At 36.3% G+C, this 16246-nt stretch overlaps 2 non-coding genes across 2 annotated transcripts; both read right to left on the bottom strand.

The window, feature by feature from the left end:
- Positions 1-8221: 8221 nt before the first annotated feature.
- LOC117801715 lies at positions 8222-8328 on the bottom strand. The gene has a single exon (XR_004624450.1). It is a non-coding gene; the product is annotated as a U6 spliceosomal RNA (small nuclear RNA).
- Positions 8329-14067: 5739 nt separating this feature from the next.
- On the bottom strand, positions 14068-14174 carry LOC117801622. The gene has a single exon (XR_004624383.1). It is a non-coding gene; the product is annotated as a U6 spliceosomal RNA (small nuclear RNA).
- Positions 14175-16246: the final 2072 nt, after the last annotated feature.

Here is a 16246-nt window from a genome sequence, read left to right as displayed (position 1 = left end):
ATAATAATAGCTAATCTTTACCAAGTGCCAGGCCCTGTCACTTTACTTGTATTAATTTATTTGAACTTCACACACACACACACACACACACACACACACACACACACACACACACACAAAATGCACAGAAGTAGGTGTAATGACTTTAACAAATGAGAAATGAAGTCAAACACCCTTCCTGCATTCACAACCCTGTCTTCACTATTTGGGAGAGCAATCACATTTATCTTGTGTTAGACATTGAGAAACAAAGACTGCCAAAGAGCAATTTGAAACATAGATGAATTTATAGGATTTCCTGGCAAGGAAGGTCTGCATTACTCAGGTACAAGCAGTTCTCTCACCAAGCAGCAAGTGAAAGGACCAGATTTAGAGCCAAAAGAGGAGGAAGGCAATATTCTGAGCCCAGGTTTCTGCATTGTGGATTGTTTCCATCCCTTCTTTGCAAATGGTCATTCGCTGGTTTTACATCACTGATACAGAGAAGCCAGGTTTCCAAACAAGTCTAAGATGAGTTGTGAAAGAGGTCAGTGGGCCTAAGGTCATCCAGCAAACATGCTGGATGCATGTGCTTAAGCTGTGGCTAGATTTCTATTTCACATCCAACAAATACCATGTAACAACACTACATCTGCATATTGTGGTAGGACTAGAGTCTAGATGGAGTGGAATGGATGTGAATCAGATGCTTCTTCATTTCTCTGTTCCCTGAGGACCCGGGCACACTCACTACAGAAAGGACCGTACAAGATCAACTCCAGTAGTTTCTAACTTGTTTACAAGCTTTATATTTGGAAACTCTTCTTCAAAAAGTGCTCCCAAGACTCAAAGGGAGGTACAATAAACTGAGGAGAAATGTTTCCTTGTGCCTACTAGGATTTTAACAACTTGGAAGCCTGGCATGGCCGTACCAGAACTCAAGAGAAAGGGATAAAAAGAACAAAACAACACAAAAACAAGATCGCTTATCTCGGACTACCTGAGCCTGGTCCACCGTTGGCTCTTTTGGCACTGGTGAATCACACCTTTCGAATTCCCACTGTTTCAGGTTATCTTCCTGCTCAGTTAACAGCAGAACAGAGAACGTAAGAATAGGCCAGCAGCTGGTGTAGCTCCTGTAAAATGTCATCCCAAGAACCATGTTTCACATCAAACATGAAGTTGGATGAGATAAATGCAGGCATCACTCCAGTCCTCACTGCCAGCAGAATGCCGCAACAGCAGCAAATCCATGAGACACAGCACAAGTACATCTTCTTGGATGTGGAGAAAAACCTCACTCACAGTAGAGATAAGAAATTGTATATTAGGTAGCTTTCTTCCCTATACTCTCAATTTTTCCCCTCAGACTGTTCTTTTGTATAAAGCAGTTGCTCCCCAAATCGCACTTTCAAAAACTAATATTCCTGGAAAGAATACACATCTGGCCATATTAACTCCCTGCTCTAAACTTTCTAATACTGACCCTTTGTCAAATGCCACATTTCATAAAGGACTTACTGAAAAAGAGAGCTGCCTAAATATGTACAAACAGCAATAATAACAACAAAACTAACTTTCAACCTGTGCATTTATAAAGACTTTCTAAGATTGCAAGTAATGGTTCACACTGAAATATTCTCTAGTTGCTATGACTTCTGTGATTTTAGAACTGACCCTGGAAGACATAAAAATAATTCAAAATAACACAATGCCCAGTTACCAAACAATATCCAATGTAGAGGAACAATAGAAAACTATCAGGCCTAAGAGAGTGGTCAGAAAGCTGCTAGGGAATCTGAAGTTGGGTCAACATCCTAGGGTTTCTGTCTCTGAAAACCAGTCAGTCCATAATGCAAAATGAGAAACAGATAGCAAAGACACATTTTCATCCACACTCACATTATTGAAATAGTTTGGATATAAGCAGCACAGCTGAGCAGACACCATCAAGAGATATTTGATTCAACCAGCAGCCAAAGGTTCAGAATTTTACCTAATTATTTCTCTCCACAGTTTTTCTCACAGGATTCTTGGTTCACCTGTCACTATATATTTCCAGCTGCTTGATTAGTATAGATTCACTATTCCAGTTGTTTTGCAGGAAACAAACAGCAAACTCTAGCCTCTGTACCCTGAGAATTTATCCTCTAGACACAGAAGAATGCGTCAACAAAAAGTAAATTACAAAGAATTATATATAAAGCTACATGACAACAACCATAAACTACTATAGTAAAAAATGCACACTAGCTGAAGATTTACATTAAAAAGCAATCAACGTAGGACAGGTTTAATAAGAAAAGATTTCCCGAAGGGAGACATTTTATTTTATTTTATTTTATTTTTTCTCTTTGGGCAACTAATCTTTTTTTTTTTTAATTTTATTTTATTATATTATGTTAATCACCATACAGTACATCCCCAGATTCCGATGTAAAGTTTGATGCTTCATTAGTTGCGTATAACACCCAGTGCACCATGCAATACGTGCCCTCCTTACTACCCATCACCAGTCTATCCCATTCCCCCACCCCCTCCCCTCTGAAGTCTTCAGTTTGTTTCTCATAGTCCATAGTCTCTCATGTTTCATTCCCCCTTCTGATTACCCCCCTTTTCTTTATCCCTTTCTTCCCCTACCGATCATCCTAGTTCTTATGTTCCATAGATGAGAGAAATCATATGATAATTGTCTTTCTCTGCTTGACTTATTTCACTTAGCATTATCTCCTCCAGTGCCGTCCATGTTGCAGCAAATGTTGAGAATTCGTTCTTTCTGATAGCTGAGTAATATTCCATTGTATATATGGACCACAGCTTCTTAATCCAGTCATCTGTTGAAGGGCATCTCGGCTCCTTCCATGATTTGGCTATTGTGGACAATGCAGCTATGAACATTGGGGTGCATATGGCCCTTCTCTTTACTACGTCTGTATCTTTGGGGTAAACACCCAGTAGTGCAATGGCTGGGTCATAGGGTAGTTCAATTTTTAACTTTTTAAGGGACCTCCACACTGTTTTCCAGAGTGGCTGTACCAACTTGCATTCCCACCAACAATGTAGGAGGGATCCCCTTTCTCCACATCCTCTCCAACAATTGTTGTTTCTTGCCTTGTCTATCTTTGCCATTCTAACTGGCGTAAGGTGGTATCTCAGTGTGGTTTTGATTTGAATTTCCCTGATGGCTAATGATTTTGAACATTTTTTCATGTGTCTGTTAGCCATTTGTATGTCCGAAGGGAGACATTTTAAAAAGGACTTTACAGACATAGATTTTAAGAGAGAAGAGGAGAAGTTACTAGCAAAAGCAGAGATAATGCACTGTTTCCACAAGTGGAAAAATTTTGTTATGGAGAAATAAAAGTGGATCTAACCAAACCAGAAAATGTAGCAAGCCTTGTAGAAGAAAATGCTGTAATATAGAATCTGCAATACAGTTCGAGTTTTGCATATTGGGCAGTTTTTATACTTAAAACAACATGGCTTCTCTTCAATAGGAAATACAATTCTAAAATTTCGTGTAAAAAAATTTAAAAATTATAAAAATTAAATTTTTTATAAAGCTTTAGACATTTTATAGCATTTCTTTTCTCTCTAATTAAAAAGTAACAACTGTTCTTGGTAGAAAATGTGAAACATATAGTAAAGTACGAAGAGTTTTAAAATCTTCCATAATACCACTATTTAGACATAACCATTGTTAACACTTACAGCCTTTCAACCGTTTTACTCTGTGTGTGTGTGTGGTTTATATGATACTCTTTATTATATGCAAAATTGGATATATTACTGCAAATATAGTTTTATATATTTTTTCTACTTTTAATACTTTAACATCTGCCTTAAGTGACATTATTTGTGGGACTTTTTCTATTGCTCTGATTTAATTAATTTTTTTCCAGTTTCCATTATTTTTGACAAGTAGGAGCAATTGCAAATAAAAGCTCCAGTTACATTGTCTGAAAGAAATATTCCTTAGCTGAATGAATCTCTTAGCTTGATATTAGCATGTTTTGGTTTCCTAGACTAAAATATTCAGAGATGAATACATTAGTATTCATACACCCTGATTCTGTGGAATAATAGGAAACTAACCCTTACTATTTGTTCCAAATTTCTTCTGGGCTTTTAGAGTATGTTCCTATTTCACTTTGGGAACCAGAAGTTTTGTCCTCAAATTAATGAGAAAATGCTTTTCTTTACCATTGTCAATGTCATTATCAAATCATATTTATGAATGAACTGGGTAACACCAAAGGCATAACATCCTCAGTGGGCCTACTGGTTCAGAATGTTGTACTGTACTATCCTCGCAAAGTACTCCTAATGTCCAGCATGCCCACTCCCCACTTCCAAAATCAGCTTATCCTACTCAGGCACAAAAGCAGTAGTTCATTTTTACTACATCTCCATGGTGGGTGTTAAATTCAAAAGAGAGATACAAAAAGCACTATTATGTTAAATGTGGCTAGTCAAGATGACAATTCTTTTTCTTCCTGAAAATAAAATTATCTATCTATCTATCTATCATCTATCTCTCCAGTATGTATTTGAGTTTATTATTGGAAATTTCTATCTATAGTTTGCTTGCTTAAGTATTCATCATAGTAACAGACATCAGGAAGTATCTTTTCACTCAGTAGTGAACGTTACTATGCCCAATAGCTATGGCCAGATGTCATAAGCAGATAAATATTTTATGCCTTACTCTCTCTATTTCTGAAAACTTAAGGAAAAGTTATGAAAATGAAACATTTCAACAGTTATGAAAATAAGTCCAGGCAAGAAGGTCTCTATGCTGGCTGCTACCTAGAACTGTTTACCTTCCTCTATCATATAGAGTAGGGTGACCCTTCCAAAGCCTGGTGGTTAGAAATGTTCAATGTAAAACTCGCAATCTTCACTGGTGACTTAATTTTTTAAAATGAGAATGTGTATAAAACATATTACTTAGGTTTGGCAACTTGCAAAAATATTACAGGACAAAATATTTTCAGAACTTAACAAAAATGCTTGCACATTATTCTATTAGAAATTTTCAGAGACTGGCCATTTCCTTTTGTACATAGCAACATGTGTTCCTTCTCTGCAAATAGGGAAAAACAAATCAGATTTTTCTCAACTTCCTGGGCATTGAGAACTGGTTCAGCTGGACCTATGCCAGTCGAACAAAAGAAGTCACTTAAATGCAAGAGAGTCACAGAATTTCAGGAGAAAACTAAAATTTTCCCTGAGGTGAGCCCTATTGAGGAAGCATACTGCTAATTTTTTAAAATGGGAACAGATCACTTTCTTCTCCATGATCTCTTCCTTGTATTTCTTCAAACCACTAAGTGAGTGAGTGTACAAAGGAGTTAGCTATACAAATGGAAAACAAAAAAAGTAAGAAAGATTCAACTCAAGTCAGTGCATGGATATAGAGCAAGAATTCCCCCAGTTTTTTTAAAATTTGTAACTACTTGAACATTTTATAGACTGGTACATTATAAAGCCTGAGTCACCATGAATTGATTCAGTAAAATGTGTACTTTAATAGAATAAAACTTAAAATAAAAATAATAGTTATGTATAAGTACATGATAATGAGGCCTAAGCATAAGGACTACACATATTCTAAATACTATTTAGCACAGCCAGATTAAATGCTTCTGGCTTTCTGCTAATAGAAGAAAAACTGGATGGAACTCCTGAAGAGTAATGGATCCATAACACAAGGGAATGTAGAGAACGTGGTCAGCCCACTTTGGGAAAATGGGACTCCAGGGTATAAATGATACAGCACTAAGAACCACAGATTCTCTCTCACCCCACAATCATCTTCCCTCAGGGCTGCCTTGTTGCCCACATCCTGGAAAGCACCATTAATATTATATTCCACATAAATGGTGGCCACTGGAACTGTGCTACACAACAGAGATGCTTCTTACCCCCAAAAAGTCAGGAGCAGTTGACTACTGTACACTTCAATCTTTCATTCAAGCATAGATTCAACAACCATTTGTGGGGAATTGTTATCAGTTGAGATTCTTTTAGTTAAGATGTCAGAAAACCCAATTCAACCTCACTTAATAAAAAAAAGGAATTTATTGTTTCATGTAAATGAATAGACCAGAGGTATACTGGCTTCAGACAAACACATGGTATCAATGGAATCCTGTGTGTCTCTCTCCACTCCTTGGCTCCACTTCCTCTGTGTTGACTGTTCTTTGACAGTACTTTGTAAATTGCTTAGAGCTGTACAAGCTACTAAAAAACAAATTTTTCTGTTAATAATCATTTTCTCCTGCCTTTATTAATTCCAAAGGCAACAGAATTATCTTCTGAGAACAATTAGCCTGTTAGTCAATAAATGAATACATAACTTGAGGAATAAAAGTGACCACACCCTTAAATGAAATAAACGATTTGATCTGAATCAGAATTGCTAGGGCAGAGCTTGAGCGTCTGCATTTTTAACAGTTCTCCATGTAATATGTTGTATAAAACCACCGGTCTGCACATTCAACAGATAGCACCAAGAACTAATTTGCCTACATCTGTAAGATGTCTAAAGGAATTCAGTTGTTATTACAATATTAACATGTAACTAATTTATACTATTGTCAAACTTTTTATTTGTGGCATCTTAAGAATGAATGTTTCAGGTTTTCTAAAATAGCCAGGACCCACAGAAGTGTCTTAGCTTTACTTAAACTTCATTCCCTGTGTTTACTCCTACCTTCAGATAACTTTTATTTGCATATAATTTTAGGGCAAAATTAGGGTAAAACTTGAAACCCCCGTATGAATTGTCCTAAGTGTGTTGGCATAATGTATTTTTTTCAAGATTTATTTATTTATTTTAGAGAGAGAGAGAACACTGCCTGCGCACATACAAGTGGGGGGAGGGGCAGAGGGAGCTATGAAAATAAGCTTCATAGCTCCATCTCAAGACCCTGAGATCATGGCCTGAACTGAAACCAAGAGTCCAACGCTTAACCGACTGAGCCACCCGGGTATCCCAATTGAAAGATATTCCTGCAAAGTAACCGGACAGTACTCTTCAGGTGCCAGGGTCATGAAAGACAAAATGAGGAAACATGAAAACTAAATGAAATGTGGGATCCTGGTTTGGAGCCTGCACCAGAAAAAAGACATCAGTGGGACAAGTGGAGAAATTACAACAAAGTCTGTAGTGTGGTGAATACTATCATATCAATATTCATTTCCTGGTTTAGATCATTGTATTGTGGCTATGGTTACGTAGGATGTTAATATTAGGGAAAGCTGGGTGAAGGGTATATGGGAATTCTCTGGACAAATTTTGAAACTGAAAGCCCAAAATTATTTCAGAATAGGCTTAGAAAAAACAAAATAAAACAAGTTCTCTCCGATGACTGGTGTTGTTTTCTGTCTCCTGACTGGGCCCTGACTGACCTAGGAGTAGACAGTACAGCTGAGGCCACTTGCCCTAAATGCCGTATCATCCAAACAGAGTCTCAGAGCTCACCCAAACCCAGACAGTCAAATCCATCTATATATGCCGTGTCTTCGGTTTCTTTTTTTTTTTTTCTCTTTGCTTTCTTTAAAATTTAAATTCAATTAATTAACATAATGCATTATTACTTTCAGGCATAGAGGTGAGTAATTCATCACTCTTATGTATTACCCATCGCTCTTTACATCATGTGCCCTCCTTAATGTTCTTTCTCCAGCTCCTTTGGTGTCAGTTTAGGTTGTGTATTTGAGACCTTTCTTGTTTCTTCAGAAAGACTTGTATTGCTATGGACTTCCCTCTTAGGACCGCCTTTGCTGCATCCTAAAGATTTTGAACAGTTGTGTTTTCATTTTTCACTTGTTTCCATGAATTTTTAAAATTCTTCTTTAATTTCGTGGTTGACCCATTCATTCTTTAGTAGGATGCTCTTTAGCCTCAGTGAATTTGAGCTCTTTCCAAATTTCCTCTTGTGATTGAGTTCAAGTTTCAAAGCATTGTGGTCTGAAAATATGCAGGGAATGATCCCAATCTTTTGGTACTGGTTGAGACCTGATTTGTGACCCAGGATGTGATCTACTCTGGGGAATGTTTCATGTGCACTTGAGAAAAATGTGTATATTATTGCTTTAGGATGGAATATTCTGAATATATCTGTGAAGTCCATCTGACCCAGTGTTTCATCAAAGCCCTTCTTTCCCTGTTGATCTTCTGCTTAGATGATCTGTCCATTGCAATGAGGGGGATGTTAAAGTCCTCTACTATTACAAAAATATGGAACACTTCATGAATTTATGTGTCATCCTTGCACAGGGGCCATGCTAATCTTCTCTGTATCATTCCACTTTTAGTATATGTGCTGCCAAAGCAAGCACAGCATCATACCTTTGAGATATTAACATATAATCATTTTTCTCCCAACATTTCCTCTATCCCTTCCTCTCATTCAAACAAAGAAGATGCCTGCGAGGAGGGGTAAACAGGCAAAAGCCAGAAAAGACTAACAGTCTTTCTGGCTATGATTTTCAAGCGCTTAAGAACTTAAATGGACAATATCTGGGGTAGAGACAAAATACTCAGAAGAAATTAAGAAAGAAAGATTCCATATCTACCACCTTCACCTATCACTTTTACCACACACACATATAGACTAGAAATAGGTTCCCTAATTGGTGATAATAGAGATTTTGAAAGGTCCTATACAGAAGACCTGATGGGGCCAGAACCCCTAGACAGAAGGTGTAACTGTGGTGAATTTAAGCAGATGAGAATACAGAAAACCCAGAGTCTCTCATGCTTCCTTACTGCCAAAGTTTGACACAGAAACAGCAAAAATTCTCTTGTGCCCCAGCCATTCAACTCTACCAAGACTGGCACAGAAGTAAGAGAACGAGATGGAGAAGGAATGAGAGACAGGTGGACACAAATAAGAGAATTTTGGACTATCTTGACTCAGCTGACTAAAACTCTTGGTCATTTGACATGCGTTAAATCTTTTTTTTGGAGAAAAAAATGAACTTGGTGAAGATGGACTGTCATTTGCAGAGTGCAGGACCACAAAACTTGAGCCATTCCATTCCCAAAAGATAATTTGTATATGTTACAAAAAAAGGAAAAAAAGCAAGGGATTATTGACAAAGCCTTTACATCTATTCATAAGAATTCTTACATGCCTGTGTATCAGTTACCTATTGCTGCAATAAGAAATCATTCCCAAAATTAATGACTTAAAATTATAATAATTATTAATTATCTCACATGTTCCTGTAGGTCAAGAATTTCAGAGTGGCTTAGCTATGTCATTTTGGCTCAGGATCTCTCATGAGTTAAAATGTCAGCTAAGACTACACTCACCTGACACCTTGTAAGTCTGCAAGATCTAACTTATAAGGTGGCTCACTCACAAGACTAACAAGTTCACCTTGGCTATTGGCAATTGGCTTCAGTTCCTCTCCTCCACAGTGCTGCTTGAAGATTCTCAAAACATAGTGGCTGGCTTCCCTGGGAAGAGAGACTGAAGAGAAGGCAAGGCAGAAGCCACAATATCTTTTATGACCAAGCTTCAGAAATTGTACATCGTTATTTCCTCCAAGATCCTACTGATTACACAGGTCGAGTCTACTGATTATGGGAGAAGATCACACAAGATCAAGAATGCCAGAAGGAACGGCTCATTAGGCACTACCTTGAAGGCTGGCTACCATAGCTTGCTACTTTGTAATATTTCCACTGCAGAATAAAGGATGTTTGCCCCAAACAAAAAAGGAGCATTCTAACAAATGTCATCCCTGTCAGTCATCTCAGATATAAAAGAGAAAGGCAGTACACCTCACTGTCAAAAGGAAGCAGTGTTTTTTTGAACTTAACTCTGAATGAACTTTTTGTCCATTTCCCAAAGACAAGGCATCATATGGATATGGAGAGATTCATCTTTGCTGCTTAGACCNCAGTGTTTTTTTGAACTTAACTCTGAATGAACTTTTTGTCCATTTCCCAAAGACAAGGCATCATATGGATATGGAGAGATTCATCTTTGCTGCTTAGACCAAAAAAAATAAAACATGAAACCTCATCAGTAAAGCCCTGGGAAACCAGTGTGGATATATCTGATTTTTATTTAATTTTATTTTCAATGGAAAATAAAAGAGGCATTGCTATAAAAACTCTTCCGATTAATGTCTGTTTCCTAAAATCCTAACCTTCCACTCATCGCTTTATAAAAATAACCAACTAAATTAGGACCTGGCAAGGAGAATGGAGTTTTTCCTGATCTCTGTCCAGAGAATTACCAGCAGCAACTGGTGTGTACCAATGACTAGAGGAGAGTATGTCCACTCCCACCTTTGTTCCCTGCTATAGTGTAAGCCCCCAAAACCTGTGTATAACCCTGGAAAGGTAAGTAAAACCCAAATAGCACAATGAAGGCTTAAGCTGAATTAAGACACAGAAAGACAGTGTAGGTTATATTTCTTTCACACATGTCCAAATACCCACTACGCAAAGATTCAGATAAAAATCGAACCAATGCTTGATGCAGAAGACAAAAATATCACTAATTTTATCTGCATGAAACAAACCAATTTGGAGACTTAATCCATTTGGTCACTCCAATTATTCAACTCAATTTATTTCATTTTTAAAAAAGATTTTATTTTATTTTATTTGAGAAAGAGAGAGAGAGCATGCGCACAAACAGGGGGGAAAGGCAGAGACAGAGGGAGAAGGACAAGTAGACTCCCTGTGGAGCAGGGACCCTGATCCCAGCACCCTGAGGTCATGATCTGAGCCAAAGTTAGACGCTTAACCGACTTAGCCACCCAGATGCCTCTAGTCAACTCAATTTTTTAAAAAAATCTTCAAATAAGGTTTTAAACAAAATTATATTATAGAGTCTTACTTCTATTATAATAATAACAATAATAAAATAAATCACTTGTATGTTAAGCACCATACTAGGCACATTTTTTTGTTCATTTCATTTGTCTTGGAAGAAAAACTGAGAGTTGTGCATTACTATTTACACTTTTCACATGTGAAATCTGAGAGTCAGAAATGTTAAATAACTTACTCAAGAATATTTAGTAAAGCCAGGGTTGAAATTCCTGACTCCAAAACCTGTGTTCACTACACTAAGCACATGATCACCAATAAAGTAGTCTCTTTTTGAACACAAGGCAAATTTAATATATTTTGAGAAAAATATTTACTGCAGATATATCATACATATAACATAGAAGGAGAAAAATTGACCACCATTATCAATTCTAACAAGTACCCACTATGCCCCAAATACTCTAAGATTTTAAAAATAATAATAAAAACCATATTTCCAAAATTGAGCAGTGTGGCATGGCAGCAACAGTGAGATGGAATGTGACACCTAAAATGAAAAATTTCTTACCACACAATGGGCTCTGCAGTTCAAGGTATTGTCTGAAAAACCGCTCAGCCCAGGCATAAGGGTAAAGGCCTACTAATTAACCAGATCTAAGAGAAACCCTTAGATGTCTTCATTTTATAAAATACTTCATCTACCATAGTTCCTCATTCTCATCTAGTTATAACTATCAGAAGGAAAATTTAACTTTGAGACTTTTGAACACTTGTGATTGTTAGTCAAGGGTCTCTTTATCCATGTTTTTAGAGAAACTGAGTCACAAGAGTCAACTCTGCCCAAGGCATACATATGGAGTAAGCCAAAGAATTTTACCTCATGTCTTCAAGTATAGTATTTTACTTGTCCTTGCAACATAGTCATATACCCAAAGTTTCCTAGTCCTTTGGAAAATGAGGTAGTATATATATATTCATGATCATACAAACAATGCAGAGGTTTATTATTTTAGTACATAGACTTTGGAGTTAATATTAATTTACTCATCATTATATAATTACTATTTTATCACTTCATTCTGTGCAGCTATATCAGTGCTCAGAAATTTTTTTATTCAAGTATAATTAATATACAGTGTTATATTAGTTTCAGGTGTACAATGTAATGATTCAACAATTCTATCCATTGCTCAGTGCTCATCACAGTAAGTGTACTCTTAAACCCCCTATTTCACCCATACCCCCACGCACCTCCTCTCCCACCAGTTTATTCTGTATAGTAAAGGTTTGGGTTTTTTGTTTGTTTGTCTCTTTTTTCTTTGTTTATTTGTTTTGTTTCTTAAATTCCACACACAGGTGAAATCACATGGTATTTGTCTTTCTCTGACTTATTTCACTTAGCATCGTACCCTCTAGGTCCATCCATGTTTTTGCAAATGGCAAGATTTCACTTTTTTATGGCTAAGTAATATTTCACTGTGCATATATACCACCTCTTCCTTATCCATCCATCTACTGATAGACACTTGAACTGCTTCCATAGTTCGCTATTGTAAATAATGCTGGAATAAACATAGAGGTGCATATATCTTTTTCAATTAGTGTTTTCATTTTCTTTGGGTAAATACCTAGTATTGAAATTACTGGATCATATGGTAATTCTGTATTTAATTTTTTTGAGGAATCTTCATACTGTTTTCCACAGTGGCTACACCAGCTAGCATTCTCACCAACAATGCAGAAGGATTCCTTTTTGTCCACATTCTCACCAACACTTATTATTTCTTCTTGGTTTTGATTTTAGCCATTCCAACAGGTATATGGTAGTATCTCATTGTGGTTTTGATTTGCATTTCCCTGATAATTAGTGATGTTGCTCATCCTTTCATGTTTCTGTTGGCCATCTGTATGCCTTGTTTGGAAAAATGTCTATTCAGGTCCTCTGCCCATTTTTTAAAAAAGATTTATTTATTTATTTGAGAGAGAGAGAGAGCAGGGAGAGGAACACAGGGAGAGAGAGAATCCTCACACAGCTTCCCGCTGAGTACAGAGCCTGATGCAGGGCTGGATCCCAGGACCCTGGGCTGAAATCAAGTGTCAGCTACTTAACCAACTAAGCCACCCAGGTGCCCTCCTCTGCCCATTTTTAATTGGATTATTTGGGTTTTTTTGGTGTTGAGTTGTATAAATTCTTTATATATTTTGGATATTAACCCTTTATTGGATACATCATTTGCAAATACCTTCTCCCATTTAGTAGGTTGTCTTTCTGTTTTGTTGATGCTTTCCTTCACTGTGCAAAAGCTTTCTATTTTGGTGTAGTCCCAATAATTTATTTTTGCTTTTGTTTCCCTTGCTTGAGGAGACATATCTAGAAAAATGTTGCTGATATAGAAGAAACTACTGCCTATGTTTTCTTCTAGGAATTTTACAGTTCAGGTCTCATATTTAGGTCCTTATACCATTTTGAGTTTATTTTTATGTATGGTATTAAAAAGTGGTTCAGTTTTCCCAACACCATTTGTTGAAGAGGCTGTCTTTTCCCTATTGTATCTTCTTGTTTCCTTTGTGATAGATTAATTGACCATATACGTGTGGGTTTATTTCTGGGCTCTCTATTCTATTGAGTTATGTGTCTATTTTTGTGCCAGTACCATACTGTTTTGATTACTGCAGCTTTGTAGTACATCTTAAAACCTGGGACTGTGATACCTCTAGCTTTGTTTTTCTTTTTCAAGGTAGCTTTGGCTTTTTTTTTTTTTTTTTTGTGGTTCCACATAAATTTTAGGATTATTTGTTCTAGTTCTGTGAAAAATACTGTTGGTATTTTGATAGGGATTGCATTAAATTTGTAGATTGCTTTGGCTAGAATGGACATTTTAATAATATTAGTTTTTCCGACCCATGCTCATGGAACATCTTTCATTTGTTTATGTCATCTTTAATTTCTTTCATCAGTGTTTTATAGTTTTTGGAGTGCAGGTCCTTCACCTTCTTGGTTAAGTTTATTCCTAAGTATTTTGTTTTTTTTAGTCCAATTGTAAATGGGATTGTTTTATTATTTTCTCTTTCTGCTACTTCATTATTAGTATATAGAAATGCAACTAGTTTATGTACATTAATTTTGTATCCTACCACTTTACTGAATTCATTTATCAGTATTAATAGTTTTTAGTGGAATTTTTAGGGTTTTCTATATACAGTATCATGTCATCCGCAAATAGTTAAAGTTTTACCTCTTCCTTACCAATTTGGATGCCTTTTACTGATTGATTTTTTTTAAAAATATGGAACACTTTGCAAATTTATGTCTTCCATGCACAGGGGCCATGCTAATCTTCCCTGTATCTTTCCAATTTTTTAGTATATGTGCTGCAGAAGCAAGCACTATTTCTCCTTGTTGTCTGATTGCGTGGCTAGGACTTCTAGTCCTATGTTGAATAAAAGGGGTAAAAGTGGACATCCTTGTCTTGTTCCTGATCTTAGAGGAAAACTCTCAGTTTTTCTACATTGTGTATGATGTTAGCTCTGGGTTTTTCATCTTTGGCCTTTATTATGTTGAGGTATGTTCCCTCTAAATCTACTTTGTTGACAGTTCTTATCATGAATGGATGTTGTACTTTGTCAAATGCTTTTTCTGCATCCATTGAAATGATCATATGGTTTTTATCCTTTCTTTTATTGATGTATCATGTTGCTTGATTTGCAAATATTGAAGCATTCTTGCATCTCTGGAATAAATCCCATTTGATTGAGGAGAATGATTTTTTTCAATGTATTGTCAGATTGAGTTTGCTAGAATTTTGCAGAGGATTTTTGCATCTACATTCATCAGAGATATTGGTCTATAGTTTACTTTTTTTATAGCACCACTGCTCAGAAATTTTTGAAATGGCTTTTTGTAAATCAGAAAGAAGAGGGGTGGCTGCAGGAAATATTTGTTAAGCTGTTAGAATTCCGTTCTCAGATGACTTCTTTTCAGACTGCTGTACCTCACCAGTAGCAGGCTGGCACTGATGAGAAAACAGAAATAGTTATGCAATTATTATGAAACTCTGTGTTCAAAGGTACTTTTTACTTCACAAATGGCAGGGGAGTGGGTGGGGAACCGGTCCCCTTGTCTCATGTAATTTCCTCCAAAGCATCTGAGGACATACAAGAAAGTTTATAGCATTAGTTCAATGTGCATCCAAAATTTTCTTGATCTTAACGGTCAGATTCACTGCGCAGTTTAATGGCCAAAATCCTTCCCACAAAATAAGAAAAGGACTGTATTCCACTGGAAACTCAAAACAGCTTTTGGAAAAGTGAAAACTTTTAAAGTTTAACATATTTATGTCTTATTTCACTATCTTCAGTGCTTTGAAAAATACTAAAAGCAGAATTAGTACTCAAAATCCCACCATAAAAAGGTTTCCTGTTTTGAAGGCTACTGAAAATATTGAAGTTCCTTTTGTAGGATGGCTTTCATCAGTATTAAAGAGACAACAGATATGACTGCATTTTAAATACTCATCTTGCAAATTCCTCAGTTATTTGAATTTTTTAATCTCTTGGAAGTGCGACTACCTATATAAATGTGATTTCATTTTATGAGATGTCTCTAGACTTTCAATAGAATCTAGAATAGAAGTAGATAGAGTTTCAATTTCCTTATTTAGAATACTTTCTCTAATTCTTACATTCAATGGAGGACTAATGCAAATAGAGCCGAGGGTTACATGGAACCCTAAACAGGCCAGGAAAGAATCCCAGGGTGTGCTTATTGGTTTTTCCCAACCACTTTCTTTATGGGTTCATTTCACATCTGATCTCACACCTTGGAAAAAATACAGGTCTGAAGGGTCACTTGAATGAGAGATTTTCCTCTTTATAAAACGGAATAGAAATCGAGGGCTTTGCTATTGTCATGGAAATGACTCTTTGCAAACAGCGCTCAAAGGCCTATTTCAAACCAGAAAGAGCTGGAACAATGTTTTCTTTTCTTTTCAGATTATGGGATTGGAGTATGGGTAGAGAGAACCTCTGGTCAAGATAGAGGGAGGAAATGGGGAAAAAAAGTGTGCCTGAGAGATCCTCTCACTTATGCCAGCAAGTTGTATAGGACAGCTTTATTCAAAAAAAGATGTTTGTCTTTTCCTTCAGGTGCACAAAGACACAGCCTGTTGAGAACTGGAAAGGAAAGGTAGGAAAAATATGAAAGAAAAAATGGAACAGGTCATTTGTCTCTGATCCTCAGTTTTAAAAAGGCAAGTTTCATCCTGGAAATTACGACACACACAAACGCTAAAAAAAAATTCTACTTTTCAAACCAAGTAATTGATTTTTTAAAAGTAGGATTCGAGAAAGAAATAGATAATGTTTCAGCAAATATTTAAATACCTAATTAAATCAGTGTTTGTTTGGGTGTTTGTATCATGTAGAACTTTATTTTCTTTTAACAAAATGCAAAAAAAAAAA

The sequence above is a fragment of the Ailuropoda melanoleuca genome, chromosome 3, assembly GCF_002007445.2.
Source record: "Ailuropoda melanoleuca isolate Jingjing chromosome 3, ASM200744v2, whole genome shotgun sequence".
Taxonomy (NCBI): domain Eukaryota; kingdom Metazoa; phylum Chordata; class Mammalia; order Carnivora; family Ursidae; genus Ailuropoda; species Ailuropoda melanoleuca.
The sequence above is the reverse complement of the archived record's forward strand: the minus strand, read 5'-3'. Positions and strand labels throughout refer to the sequence as shown.